Below are 12,633 nucleotides of genomic sequence, written 5' to 3' on the forward strand. Positions count from 1 at the left end.
TCTGCTGTGAAGTGTGAGGTGCTAAATGTAGCTCTGAGCCAGACCAAAGCTAATATTTCACACATGCACATCCACCATTTGTAAATCAATTGCTTTCCAATTTAAAGGCCTGGTAAACAAACACTGGAGTCTCTGAGTCCTTTATGTGAGGTCATCAAGGTCTTAAAAAAATCCTTGTGTATTCTCTGAAAATGTCCCACATCTGCTGCATCCACAGCCTACTATTACTAAAGCACTCTAAAGCTACCAGTGTCCTTCACTTTTCTTCAAATTGTTGCACTGAAAACTTGGGCCTTATTTTTCCAAGAACTATCTATGTGAATGACTTGGAAACAAAAACAAACCAAAAAAATCAATGATTAGTTTAACGGTTTAGGGTTAGGGTTCTGTTGTAATTGTAACAGCCCAATGATAAGACACCAGACAGACGAAGGTCACAGATTGAAGATGTGAGTGCATGCACGGCGCATGCAATGGGAAAGAAACTTAACAAAGTGTCTCTTTTCAGTGGTTCTTTGAAAGGGTTCAAAGCTTTAGATAGTGGAGGATGCCTGCATGGATTTTCAGACAGCAGCAGCAGCTTCAAGGCCTGCTGGAACGAGGGGTTATGCGGGTGTAGTTGGTTAAAGGTTGTCCTGTTGTTACAGCCTGGTATGGGGGAGGGTTGGAGGCGCAGAGGTGCGGAGTGAGCACAACAAGGTAAGAGGGTCATGGGGGACTGGAAATAATGAAGGGAAAGCCTCATTCACTTCCTTGGTTTAGCCTTTGGCCTATAATGAGGGCTCTTGACACCAGGGAGCACATCACTACAACATATTTGGCAGCCTGGCAAATTGACTTGGGAGCATGATGGGTGATTGACATCGGCTCCTCCCAGCATCCGAACATGTGTGTCTACGGTTGGGGGAGATGTCAGAAATACTGAAGTGTGAGAGAAAAATACAATGACAAGTTTGCTGACAAAAAAATGGAAATACAATCCGGGGAAGGTGGTCATTTAGAACCTAGAGATGAAAATCAAAGCTGTCCAGCAGCCTTGACCTGAATCTTCATCTTTACAGGTTTTCTACCTCCAACACAACCCTGCAGACTCTGCCACCCAGTGAAGATGATCTGACTGATGATCTAAACACTGCAGACAGTTCAGATTTATGTCCCAGGTTCATCAGAGGGTGTCCTGAATTGTCTTTATTCAAAAAATTAGTTCATCCTAATCAAAAGCCAGATATTACAGGACACATAATTAAATTCAGCTCACTCAAATGGAGTCAGCAAGGCTGCAAATCCATCATGGAACAGAATGATTTCTCTCTATTTTGAGAGCAGTATCTCTGTTCCTTTGTCCAGAGACACCATTGTCGCTTGAATCCCTGCGCCTAGGACAAACTCCGAGCAGCAAATCGGATCTCAGCGTGAGCCTTTGTAATTACAGGGAAGTGAGCGGTTGAATATGTCCCAAATCCTCAGGACCATCCAGTGACACATTCCATCTGTCTGAGGCCTTGTTCCAATATTTAAGATGGACTCACGAGCAGTTATTGAAATAGTGTACGCAACCCTATACTTAAGGGAAAAGTATGTATATGTGCCTTCAATTGGATACATATCAAATGGGACATTGTTGAAATTGATAGTATATTAAGTTCTGTACTTTTAATTTTACATTTCAGAATACTAATGGATTTTCTCTCCTGGAGCCTATAGAGAGCTGACCCACTCTGGTAAATGTACTTCCTGAGGTCACAGCTGGACCTCTCTGAAGTCACTGTGGGAGCTAATAAAAGAATATCGGGGCCATCAGACATGTCTTCTGCTATCAGCATGCCTGTAAAAATGCTCTTAGCCCCCTTGCAACAGAATAATAGCAGTACATGGCCTCATTGGTCCACTGTAATGGTCCCCATGATGTCATTGTGGATCATCGCGAAGCCAAACATCTTACCACCTGATGCTTTCAATGAAACATGGGCGTGTTTGAAGAAATGCTATTATGCGCCTGTTATTCATCACTCATATTATTCCTATACCCCCAATTTCACCACAATACGTCAGAGGTCTGACAGCTTTAACAGAACCCAGACAAATTGCGAGTTAAACTTTTTTTTCCTTGACATTTTTTTCATAAATGACTGACAGTCATGTTTTTGTTTTAACGAAATACTGACAAAGTTAACCATTTTATTAGCCTTACTGACTTATCCTCCTGATGATCTTTTTCAGTGTTCTGGAAGCAAATCTGATCTGAAGTGCTATGATTTGACTGTGGACTAACAATACATAGCTTATTCCAAAAAAATAAGTAAACATGTGCTCTCTCTTGTTTCTGCCACCCTGTAGATTCAGAGTGGGCACGACTGATATAAGCAAACACGTCAGAGCAGAAACCGCTATGAAACATAAAAAAAAAAATCCCTGATCCGCTGCTTTATGGCGTTGTTATAAACCTGAGGTTAACCTGCAGCTGCTCTCATGGCTGTGATTTAGTGTCAGCTGGAGATGGCAGTTAAAATACATACTGCTTTTATGAGCCTTGAGAAAGTTGCTCATCTTCTGTTGCATGGCAGCGATGGCTGCTGTTCTCAAAGCCGTTTATGGCTTCGCCTTTATGGCTGGGTATAACATTCATGCTTATATTGAGTCTTTGAGAGTACACCTGCCTGTCTGAGAGCAGATGTGTCCTGTACTTTATTGCTTACATCTACGTCTGTAATTTTTTTTAGGAGCTCATCACAGCATGAAATTATTTCTATATGGCTTTGAAGCCATTGAAATCAGTGCCTTTAGTTTAGACCTATTTATAAAATGTGTCGATTTATTCCTCACCCAGAATAAGTATAATAAAGAAACGTAGGGCAACATAATGTAAAGCCCATAATAACTGTGGTTCCTCCCGTTCTGCTATGTTCTTTGTCTGTCTTGCGTAAGCAGTCACATCCCTCTAAAGCGTCCCATATGGGGGATTTAGAGCAACAGAATCTGTTGTAGAATCATGTGTAAATTATTGTTGGCTGACTGTTGCTGCACTATGAGCCTACATAATGAGTAAAGCTCTCCAGACATCTGTTTCACAGCAGAGCCTGATTCATGGATGGAACCAGTGTGGCACGATGTCAAAGCGTTTATCAAGATAGCCACGTTCTGTGAATCCTGTAAGCTTGTAAACTGTGATACAAAGAGGTATAACTCCATATTTCAAATGCCTCTATTCTACAGAATGCTACCCTCTTTACTTGCCTTGTCGAGGACATTTTTTTAATCACTTTTATTACTCAGAAGTGACCTTTTTAATGTTCAGGCAAATGTTCACCTGAAGTAAAACAGCTATGGAGCTCTTCATCCCACTATATCGATTGATTAACTGTCTCGACACGTGGATTGTCTGTTATTGATGGATGAAGATATCTAAATTTGCATCACACGGAACTTGGTCGATGGGACACACCTGCCTACAGAGCGCACATGCTTGCAAACAATTCTCAGGTGACACAGAGTTCACGTAGATTGACTGAATTGCATTGTCAGTGCGGATTTCTGGAGGGGTCGATAAGGTGAAGACACATCCAATATGGCAGTTTAGCAAAGATGAGAGCGGCTTAAAATGTGCGTTCAAACATTTGTCGTAATAGTCTTCCTCCTCATTTAACCTCCACTCACACATTTTGGTTGTGTGGAATCTATAGCTCTGATTTTCCACTTCATTAATGCTCTATACTCACATTCTACATGTCCAGTATTCTTAGTCATTTCTTCCTTTTCCCTTTTGTGTTCTCTTACTCTTCACCCCATTTCACTTCATTCTCTTAGTTCTGCCTGTCCCCGCCATTTTCCACCAATGCCAACGATACCGAATGAGCGCCACTTATCAAGCCCTAATGAGCGTGTTCACTATAGCAGTGATTCATGAGAACAAAGAGCGGCTGGCAGAGGGATGGATGACAAGAGGAAGAGACAGAATAGGAGCGAGGGAGATGCTTGATACCCTCCGATGGCTATGGACTGTAAAACCCTACCGCTTCCTCCTCCTCTGGCTGTATTTTTCCTAATAGCCTCTTGGGCTATTTCGGGGTCGTTTAAAATGGGAGCTCCGGGGTGAAGGCACTGAAGGGGTAGAGGAGGAGTTATTTTGTGTGTATGCCTGTGTGAGTGTGTATTTGGGGAAGGGGAAGGAGAGGCATTTGGTCCTGCTGAGGCAATGAATAAGCACTCTGATAGGCAGCAGGATCGGGATCACGTGTGTAAGTGTGTGTTTGTGTGTGTGCATGCGCGCAGGAGCTCTCTCTGTTGCTGCTGGAGACAAGAGCAGAGATGCAAAACACACATGCACACACAAACACACACCCAAACCCAAATGTGGAACCACTAAAGCTGATTAGTTAAACTTGTGATTTCCAATTTCAAACCCGCGACACAAATCCTATGCTTAATATTCATGCGGAAAGTGGCTTGGGGGCCCTCACCTCCCCATGCCACCCTTGGGCTTTGGGCTGGGTAGTGGGGTAAATGGGGTAGTTTAGGGGAAGTGCTTTTAATCAGCTTAGTTAAAAGGGTGGAGATGAGGAAGAAGGGTATTCTGGGGAAAAGCTTGATTCAGTAGCCGGCCTTCTAATCGCACTCCAACCTACATCTTTGCTCTGTCAGGCTGCTGGGCGGGAGGAAGTCTAGACAAAGTGTGAATGGCCGCGTGAGTGTGAGACATTCTGGGAAGCCTCAGGCCTCTGTGATCCCAAATTGGATTAGTGCTCAGAGACGTCATTTCCGTCCCACCAAGTGCGACCTAAACTGAGCCACTGACAGCGTGACACCTCTGTCTGATGTGTTCACTTTTGTAATTGGGATGGCAACAACAAAAAGGGAGAAAAATGAATGAAGAGGATGTGGGGAAAAAAAGGCATTCCTCATATTAACTTTAAACAAGATACATTTTTAATGCAACTTCTCCTTTTTGGGGTGAGAGCCGCCTCATCACGGTTCTGTGTCCTTTATCGTGAAAGAAGAACAGAGGAACAACACAGTTGAGGGAAAATAATGCTGGCAGCATATTGACGTGACCTACACTGTATTGATAATTTTATGATTTTCAAAGGATAAGATAAGACAATCTCGGTAAGTGTTAACATAATGGGGGACGATGATGCAGGGCAGAAAAAAAAACGGACAGGACAAAAAAGAAGGTGGCGAAAGAGCACTTTCTGGGAGGCCGGCAAATCTCCACCTCACAGAAGGCAAGAGAGATTGCAGTAAAGAGCATTTCGCCCTCCCACTCCTCCCTGCCGAGGCCCCAGATGTAGAATCCAATCCCATCATTCATGCAGACGTAGTAGAGCGGCGCGAGATGTTTCCAGTCTCCATCCCACACCATAACTCAACCATTCTACTCCAGAGAGACGCTCCTTAAACACCTCCTCCCCACCTCGCTCTCATCACTCCCATCAGTCAGCCGCTAAAACAACCCTCGGAGATATGAGCAGCAACAGCCATCAGTGTAGCCCTCCGCGTATCTACCATCCTCACCGCCCTCAGGCCTGCTGGAGAAGAATGCGGCAGACATGTGGACAGTGTTGCTCCTGAGGGAGACTTAAGGAAAAATGGCAGCGATAGAACCTATGGGGGTCATAACTCAGTGTCCAGCTCCATGATACGGTGACACGGTTATTAGCCTTATAAACTAGAGCTGTCAATGCACCATTATTGCTTACGTTCACGTGAGACCATTGTTTTTCTTTTATTTACTTATTTCTTTTTAATCACCTTTCTTCGACATCTTTTTTTATTATTACAGAATGATTAAGACCTCCAGACTGGACTGAACTGTGTGGTGTGATTTTTGCCTGTTTTCCAGTTACGCGGAAACATCAGAGTCTGTTTCATAAATTGAATGTTTAAAATAGGTAAACGCTGAGATTTATGGAGGGAAACGACAAAACCCACCTTTCCCAGCAAATGGTTGCTGATTGAAGCTTAAGAACGTAGCTTTGTCTCAACAATAATTTTTATAGCTAATCTAATATAGGAATTAGCATCGGAATGTTCAAAATCACAGACAAAATCATATTTTATTGTATTCCGACTTATCACGTGATGTGTTGCTATCAATAGGAATCAAGTGAATAAAGCATAGAACCATCTAGTGGAGCCAGACTTGTTTTTCAAGTTGGATGGCCTCTGATTATTAACATTGCTGTAAAACAGAATAACAACAAACATGTTCCCATGGTCCAGTGTTTTTCTTACTTTGCTTATATCTAATGACATGTTTGAGGAAACCCACAAGTTCTGCAGTGTCTACCAGGATGCCTTGAAATGGATCTAAAATGTGTCATGTGATCACATTTGCAGCTGATCCAGAAGTTCTGCACATAGATGAGCACCATTTCCGTTCCCTGGTGGCTTCATCAACTCTTGTTTGACAAAGTGAAGAACAACGCTCCTGCCTCACGTCAGCGGTGGGAAAAGGATTAATGCAGCTGTTAACATTCCTGCCCGAGGTGACTATGCGAGTTTACAATAACTAAAGCAGAGGTAAAAATACAGTCACCATCTGGAGCTTGAGCAACTGTGTGAACCGATGAAATCTGTCCACGTCTGTCCAGGTGACTTATGCTGTTGTTTAAAGGGTGATTAGGTAACGACAACCTGGAGCGAAGTAAAGCTACTAACTAAAGAATGTTAGCCGCATAGTCTAGCCTCTATGCTCTAGCTTCTACAGTTAGCATGCACCACAGTGATCATTCATATTCATCTGTTGGTGTCTTTATTGGTTTACGTTAATCAATCTCCCTGGAATTTTTCCATGAAGGAAATTTATTCATCATGACAAAGATATCTCAAGGAATGTGCACACAGTCATCTGACTCAGTCCTGATTTCCACAACCACTGTGATACAGTGTTATTGGCCACCATCTTCCACAGATGCAGAACTACGCATTGCCTGTCGAGATATCTGACGGGGAGATCTGTTGTGTCATTCGATAGCAGACCTGGCAGCCGAGGAATATGCTGTTAGATGCGTAAGGCATGAGCAGCGATGTGGGAGTCATCTAGTTCCCCATACAGTTTATACTCCAAACACATGCTCTGTCACTGCTTCCTGGTCACATTTCCCACCTGATATATGTCTGTGGTAGTTGTATGAGAGAGTGACAGCAATAGGAAAGAGAAGGGATGCTTCATTCGGATTCATCTTGTACGACGTGGGACCAGAGAACCTATTGTTTAAATTAGCTGACAACAAGATTGCTCGCTCAAATTGGCCTCCTTAGGAACCAGTTTTGGACATAACTGCATGTAGCTGCTGCCATTGTGTCCTCGGTGCTCTACTTTCCAACGTGACATTTTAACAAGAAATCATCAAATTCAGCCCAAAACACATATAAATATAAATAATAAATATTAAAAGGCAAAATTTCACAGATCTTTTCACGGAACAGTTGAGTTGTAGTGTCATGCGTCAGCAGCCTCCAGGGAAGTTCAGGGGATTAACTGTCTATTTGCAGTTGCAGATTGCTGGGGATGTGATGCCTTTAGGTGTTGATCGGCATAGGAAACCCTGCCAGCCTACAGCCATCTTCAAACCTCCCTCCATCCCTTCTTTCTTCTCCCCCCACCAGGTCATGCATGCTCTAAATGGCACATTCCCATTCCTTTCATCTTCTGGGGGAAATTCATTAGGTGCTACATCCATGTCTGCAGGCTTCCCATTTGAGGGACTCTGATAAAATACATACATGTAACTTTAATCAACTGGATCCACTCGACGTAGAGCTGGAGATGAGGTGGATCTCCCTCCTCTCTGCGTTGCTCCCTCTGTTTGCTTTCAGGCTGTTTGCTTTCTTAAACGAACATAATAGTACAAACACAGGATAAATTGCTTTCTCTGTACTTCAGCTCATCACATCGCTCCCATAGGACCCCTCAGAAGCAGAAGGGTATAAGAAAAGAAAAAAAAAACAGAACATAGAAATAATTCACATGCTTTTCCCGGCAGATACGCGTCGTTATCAGTGTAGAATCCCTGCGATAAGGCTAATGTGCATTTGTTGCATTAAGCCTCTTAGCCGCTGCAGCACAGGAGCAGGCAGGGAGGAAAGGGCAGAAGTCAGTGTGCTGCTGTGTCCATAAATGGGCCCCACGCCATTTACAACAATCTTTTACAAAGCTGAATTAGCACTGCAGCATTATCTAGGTAGTGTTGTAAGACACAAGTGACTGGCGTGCGCACTTGCAGAACACCTGATCATTCAATCCATTGCACAGCATGCACTGTAAAAAGTGACTAACATTCAGCCCGAGTTACCTCAGCCTGCTTTATGAGTCTTACTGGGGGAAGGACGGTAAACATCAGCGCGACATTCGCAAAGCTAAATAACCGGTGATGCAAAGGAAACAGAGCAGGAAGTCTTTACGATTCAAGAGTGGGTTAAAAAAGGGAAATGACATCATTTTTGGGTCTCGATTAGACAGGCAGAGGAAACAGACGCAGCAAAAAACAAAGATCGAGGAGATTCTAGAGCAAATCGAATATGATCAGTTCTCACTGATGTAGGTTTCCAATTCATGTAAACTGTTCTTTGAAGCCAAACATATCAGCTGGACTCCCGGGAGGACATTTTTAGAGACTTATGAGCAGTTATTAAAGGCTGACACAGGCACATGGGTTGTAAATGATTTATTTGTTTACCAATGAATTATTGATAGGTGGAATTTAATCAAAGCTACAGATGTTGCAGACAGAAAGAGTTGTTTATCTTGCATTGATTGCATCTCAATGAAAATATTGTCCATAAAAAAACTCGGAGCCCGTTCGTTGATTACCGAGTTAATTACACCAAATAAGAGACAGCAGACAATAAAAAAGTGATTACTACAGATTGAGTTGTTGAACATGTGACTGGGTTGGGAACAATGTCCTCTTGAGTCCTTTACCAAAGACACCCATTGGTCCATTAGAGCAACAGAACACATACCATATTTTCACGACCATAAGGCGCACTGTAATAAAAGGCGCAGTCTCAGTTATGGGTGCTATATCTGTATTTAAAACATACATAAGGCGCACCGTATTATTAGGCGCATGTTAAAACATACCGTAAAAAATGACAACGGAAATAAAACAGTGATTTTCGACACATTTATTGAACAAAATATTCATTCTTCCGCCACAAAACCATCAAAGTTTTCATCTTCTGTATCTGAATTAAACAGCTGCACTATTTCAATGTCCAACATCCAAAATTCCTCTTCTTCATCATCTGAATCAGACTCACCGACCAGTTACGCTTCAGCGTTGATGCCGGCTTTTGTGAAAGCTCTTACAATACATGAAGACGGTATCATAGCCCATGCGTCTACAATCCACCCGCATAAGGTGGCATAACTTGCCCGCCGCTGCCTCGTAGATGTGGCTGGGCGCGGTTATCTTGTCGCGGCAGTAGGTGTGGAAGATGGCCACCCTCTCCTGGTAATCAGCGGGCAGCCACTGCGCAACAGTTGTCCTTGCACGTATGAAGAGATGCCGCCTCCTCATAAAGCGAAAACACCAAGACGGACCTCCTTGGAAGTGCTCAATGTCCATTTTTTCAGCAATATGCTTTGGCCTTTTGTCGAATGGTGACAGTAGAGACGCCCCTTCCAGTTGTTCGCTGTTCCACAACCAACTGATCCACTCGGTCTTCCAGCTCGGGCCACCTTGCTTTGTTCCCACGGAAACTCAGCTTCACCTTCCTCACTTTCGTTCACTTTCTTGTTTTCTCTACCTTCTGACCATGGACTCATTTACATTAAAATGTCTTGCACCTGCTCGATTGCCATTTTCAGCCGCATTTTCGATGCCGCAGTTTAAAGTAAGCCTCATATGCGTGTCGCTTGACCGGCGCCATTTTAGGGGATCCTTACGCGTAGGTGTGCTGCTAATCGATGGGCAGAGCGTTTACCGTAGTTCACCCTCCAAAGGCACACAGCAGATTTTGGAACTCAGTCCACACACAAGGTGCACCAAATTAGAAGGCACACTGTCGATTTTTGAGAAAATCTCAGTGTTTTAGGTGCGCCTTATAGTCGTGAAAATACGGTAATTTTTTTCCTTAATACCCCCCAAAACCAGTTGCAAAAAAACAAAACATGATTGACAGTATGACACAAGTCAAGGTCAGCTGAGTGGAAATAAAGAGCTTTATTGCATGCAAATAAATATATGGGCAACATTAACTTGGGTATGGAACTTAAGGTCACCCCTCGTTCTTAATTACCTGCTGCGCATGAGCTGAAGGGTTTTGCTCTACAGAGCTTCATTAACTTCATATCCCTTTCTCCCAACATCCAATGCTTCTTTCTATATACTGTAAAGAGCTTTAGAACCTCAACTCTGTAATGGGAGCAGCAGTCAATCAAAAATCTGTTTCAAAGGTGATGCTTTGTCTCACGTTTGCTCCTCACAAATCCCACCGAGCCTGGCACCTGTCAGGTTGTCGGTCTGAAATGCGCTATGCAGCGCCACTCACCCAAACCCCGCGGCCCCTCGGCAGATGGAGGGGTTGACTTGTCAGCTGTCTGTTGCGAAATGAGGTCACTTCATTTTGCTCGGTCTCCGTTTTTTGTTTTTTTTCTTTAATAAAGTGCAACAAAACAACTGGAAATGAAAAGACTGTCAAAGAGACACATGTGGAAAGTTTGATAGAGAAATTCATGCCACAGCTTTTGGGGAAAATGGTATTTATACCAGCTTTTTATAGGCAAACATGAAAAACCTACAGTTTTAATGACTGACAGGATTGTCACAACACCAGCAGTGCTGCTAACTCCAAGCTAATTTCATAAATTGTAAAATGAGCTCTTGGTGCGCTACGATATGGGAATGAAACCCAGTTTGAGACAATGGATAGGACCTAAAACTAGCATAGCAACATAGGGGTCTTCATAGCTCTCAGGGCTTCTAGGTTCAACCATGAGTTACTTCAGAGTTAAAGTCTGAGTGACCTCACCAAGGTTCCAAGAGACAAACAGCGTTATACACAGACTGTTTATCCAGCTGCAGTCTGCACTGATTAACTACAGGGGTCTTCCTTCGTTAGACATGGGTGGATGCCTTCATTAAGACATAAAAAATGCCCATTAGTACAAGCACATTAAACATAAGGAGGCCAGAACATGTAACTGCAGTATGTGGACCCCCCACCTGCTTCGTAGACCCCCTCAAAAAAAAAACTACAGGATCAGCTAATTTAATTAGCTGCCCGGATCAAAATTACACAACCTCCATTTGACAAAAGTGCCACGCTACGCCAGCACACACGGACGGAAATGAAGATTTGTGGGAAAAAAGCAGCTGGTTGTCCAGCTACGCAAACAGTAATTAGCTCTAGTGTCGTCATCCTTCAACCCACCCACCCACACACACACAAACACATGATCCCTATGTCTCTTCTTTTCATATGTTTTTCTGAGTAACGACAGGAAAAAAAAAGGATAATTTTAACTCAATTCACTTCCATGTGTATTTATAATTTATTTTTTAATTGGTTGGAGCCACTGTCATTCTTCCAGGAATGAAAATCAGGAGATGACTAAAGTCACGGTAATGTCTTTTGAAATTATATGCTGTGCCATGACTGCTTCTCAGAAAACAATCTAGCATTTTATATTCTGCCAGTGGGGGCGCTAATGCTAAAAAACATTACCTTGGGGATCAAGATGGTTGAACAAACAGCTTTAATGACCACAATGATGAAAGGACACTTTTTTTTTTTACTGAGACTGCCGAAAAAGCAACATAGACATGTCCAGTACAAAAAAAGTAGTAATGAGTGGCAGGAGTGGATCAGAAAAAAGTTAAGTCTCATATGGATTTTCCAAGAAGAGCAGAAAAGTTCATTACACTGTTCTTGAACAATATTGAAAATACTGTGGCTTCATTTTTGAAGATGAAAGTTCATTCAAGTTTAATTTCAGAAATGCAAATGACTGTTTATGTTTGTTGTGACAGGAGTCTGGAATCTCAATATGTTACAAGCCTCTTTTACAAAATCGTAAATAGACAGCCTCTGAGCTAAATGACAACCGGCGCGTATTATATCTCAAAGGCAGCAAGGCAAATATTACAGACACTGAGCTCGGCTGGCATGCACCAGATATGCAAAGCAGCTAGAGGTGCAAAAACAAAACTGCAGTGTTGAACATGCAGCACATATTTTATAATCAAATCACTCATGACAGCTAATCCCATCCCTATGAATAACAACCAATACGCCTGAACACACAGGACAAAAAAAAAAAAAAACTTCATATATATGAAATATGATCTCACACACAGCAACATGCTGTTATTATTCGTCCCAGTTATACCTGACGTCCCTCCTCTGAATCAACAATATCTTGTGTATCGCTAATCGGGAGGTTCGTGATGTCAATATGAACATTTACACCCTTTAAACATTGTCTTTCTTAGCTATGAGTTTTTAAACAGCTGCTATGGAGCTGGTAGATGAGGAGATAGTTGCCATAACAGAGCCAGTCTATTCCGAGCAACCACATGTCAGTTTGGACTTATAGATAGTTGGCTTTAACTCGGTCCCCCATGTATTGGCATATGGATTAAGCTATCATGAGGGCCAGATGAACCTGTCATATCTGGCTGTCAG

The 12,633-nt window shown here is 42.8% G+C and overlaps 1 protein-coding gene across 5 annotated transcripts in view; it reads right to left on the reverse strand.

The window, feature by feature from the left end:
- The window catches only part of pard3aa (par-3 family cell polarity regulator alpha, a), a 240,686-nt gene that overhangs the window by 45,487 nt on the left and 182,566 nt on the right, over positions 1–12,633 (reverse strand). The gene's annotated exons all lie outside the window — the stretch shown is intronic.

This window comes from Takifugu rubripes, chromosome 10 (genome assembly GCF_901000725.2).
Source record: "Takifugu rubripes chromosome 10, fTakRub1.2, whole genome shotgun sequence".
Classification (NCBI taxonomy): Eukaryota; Metazoa; Chordata; class Actinopteri; order Tetraodontiformes; family Tetraodontidae; genus Takifugu; species Takifugu rubripes.